Source organism: Galeopterus variegatus, unplaced genomic scaffold (assembly GCF_000696425.1).
Source record: "Galeopterus variegatus unplaced genomic scaffold, G_variegatus-3.0.2 Scaffold638, whole genome shotgun sequence".
NCBI classification, from domain to species: Eukaryota; Metazoa; Chordata; class Mammalia; order Dermoptera; family Cynocephalidae; genus Galeopterus; species Galeopterus variegatus.
The window spans coordinates 308,906-311,965 of record NW_007726749.1 but is presented as its reverse complement, the minus strand read 5'-3'; positions in this window follow the sequence as shown (position 1 = coordinate 311,965).

The window sequence follows — 3,060 nt, the reverse complement described above, 5'->3', positions numbered from 1 at the left end:
GGCCTCGGGCCCTGGGAGGAGAGAACGGCCCCCGCCGCCACCGCCGCCGCCTCCCCCGGACCCCGCCACCCGCCGTTGACATGGCAACCGACGGCCGCCAGGGGGCGCGGCGACACTGGAGGCGGCCAGCGAGCAACGCCCGGGCCTTCTAGCCCTGGACCCCGGGATCCATGGGAGGGGTGAAGTCCACAAGACCCCTCCCCCGCCGAGCTGGTCGGGCCCAGCGTCAGTAATCGCAAAAATAGCTAACATTTACTTAGCGCCCCTCAGTGCTCGGGAAGTGTTGGGCGTTCCCGCTGAATCCTGAATCAACAGCCCCATAGTCAGGATCACTAACCCATTTTACAGAGGAGGACATTAAGGCTCGCAGAGGTGAGGTCATTTGCCCAAGGTCACACAGTGGCAAAGCTGAGACTCGAACCTGGTCTGTGTGAAGAGGATACCCATGGCTCACGCTATTTGCAGTCTGGCCAGAAGGATAGCAGTGATGCTGTTTGATGCTGTCTGTCCTTACGCAGGCATCAAGCCCACCATTCACCCAAAGATCTCCCTCCCAAGTCCTGTACCCCCTGCCTCCTCCCCCATCCCACCCAAGTCTTCCTCAACATCTTCCTGGCTCCAGGAGCCTTCTAATTCTTTCTCCAGCTCTGCCCAATGACCAGCCCCCAGCAAAGCTGTCTCCTCTACTTCCTCTGCTCCCCTTCGATCTGTCCTCTCCTCTCCAGCCCTCTGAGGATGGATCCTCAGTGCCCCCAAGTCTGGTCTCTCCATCTATCCCCCTCACAGCAGGGGCCAGATCATTCTGAAGTGTAGTGTGCATGTATTGCCCCCCGCTGTCTTCAGGAAAAGCCTGAATGTGACATTCTAGGCTCTTTCCAGTTCACCTCCCTGAGCCAAGGCCATGGAAAGCTCCCCACTGTTTCTCCAAGCCTTCCTGCCTTCAGGGTTGTGCTCTGCTGATTCCACTCCCCAATACCCTCTCTACCTGCAACTAGCCCTCGGGGAGTTGCTCCCCAGCTCTTAACCACTGCTCAGACTTGAAGTCTCCTCCTAGGAGGGGGCAGGAATGGCTTTAGTGACCCCAGTATCCCTGTTCTGGGGAAGGACCCTGCCAGGGAGTGTCTCAAGGATCAGGCTGAGGAGCAGGGAGCCTTCTCCTGAGGGCAGTGGAGTGATGTCAGGGAGTGATCTTCATGGGGACACTATTTATTAGAAGCAAGGAGGTCACTGGCTAAATCAGGATGGAGAAAGGGAGAAAATAATAATGTAGTAATTACAATTTATTGAGGGAAAATAAATGGTCTGAGCCTCTCACTTAGCTTTACAGGAATTACGTCAATTCTCACTCAACCATAAGAGGTGGGCACTATTCACCTCCACTGAACACAGATAGATACTTAAACTCAGAGATGACATCACTCAGCCAGGTTAAAACACCTGGCCAGTGGCCACACTGGTATTTGAACCAGGTGAGTCTGGCACAAACCCCACTTTACCATGTCAGGGCCCTGGCCATCTGGGCTAGGGGCAGCGCTAGGGGCAGGACAGTGATGGGAGAGGTGAGAGGGACAGTGACATGGGGGGATCTGCCCCGGGCTGGTTTGGCTTCCACTGTCAGACTCTCAGCCAGGCCCGCTGCCTGTTTCCCACAAGCCCTGCCTAAGTCACGTCCTGCGGGTAGAGGCCCCAGCAGGGGTTCCGGTGGTGGTGTCACCTCCACATCACCATCCTGGCCTGAACCCCAACATCCGCCAGTTACTTCCCCTCAGGGCCTCGGGCCCTCAGCCCTCCCTGAGGGAGGAGAGAAGCAGGCAGAAGAGGGCAGAGCCCTTGGGAAGGCTGCCCAGGCCTGGCAAAACCCAGGTGGAAATGAGAAGTGATTTCCCACTGACTTTGACTCTGTTCTACTGGTTTGAGGGAAATGTTTCCTGCTTCCCATGGATCGGCCAAACTGGCAAGGCTGGGCACATGGCTGGTCCTCAGTAAATGTCTGCTAACTGACTGGTCAGGCCCTGAGAGAGCCTCTGGTCCTGCTGCCATTTAACAGTTAGGGAAACTGAGGCACTGAGTAGGAAAGGGAGCCACTGGACAGCTGTTTGACCCTGGCCTGGACCCTCTGTTTTCTTTCCCCACACAGGGACAGGGTAGGGGGCATATGGAGGGGAAGGAGAAGACAGCTCATGGGGTGGGGGGCAGTTGCTCTTGGCTGCTGGAACATTGGAAGAGACAGGGCAGTGGCTGGATAGACCGGGGATACCGGAGAGAGAATGCACCTTAAAACCGTGCAGTTTCTGCTGCACTAGCCAGCCACTGACTGTGTGCCTTGCCCCGTGTGGACTTGCATTGTCACTCTGAACCTTTACAGCACCTCTCTTAGGAAGCTGCTATCATTGGGCCCAAGTTACAGAAGAGGAAACCGAGGCTCCAAGTGGTGAAGTGGCTTGCCCAAGGCCACACAGCCGGGAAGCTATGGAGCTGGGATTCAAAGCCAGTCTCTGCTCCCAAAGCCCAGGGTCATTTACCATCATCTTACACTGTCACCAGTACCAGGCAACCAGGCCAACCAATGGGAAAGCATCTGTTGAGCACCTACAGTATAGCCCCCATGTGCTAGGGGGTCAGTATGGATGGGTGAGGTCCATTTCTCTCTCAAGAAGCTTGAGGGTGTTTTGGAACATGCAAATAAAGACACAAGAGCATAGAATACTTTTTTTTCTTTTTTTTTGTGGAAGGTGGCTGGCTGGTACAGGATCCAAATGTTTGACCTTGGTGTTATGAGCACCCACGTTCTCCCAAGTAAGCCACCAGCTAGCCCAGTGCTAATACCAATACTAATGAAACTCTCAGTATGAATATTTTATTTCAGTGCCATGAGATCATGTGAAGGATACTGTATTTGCCCCATTTACCGATGGGAAAAGAGAGGCCCAGAGAGGGGACATGACTTAGCCAAGGTCATGCAGGTGGGGACTGGTCTCAGGCCTGCTTGGACCCAGTGCCTTTGCACTATGAAGTTTAAGGCCTCCAATTCCTGATAGCACCTGTCTACTCCTTGAGTCT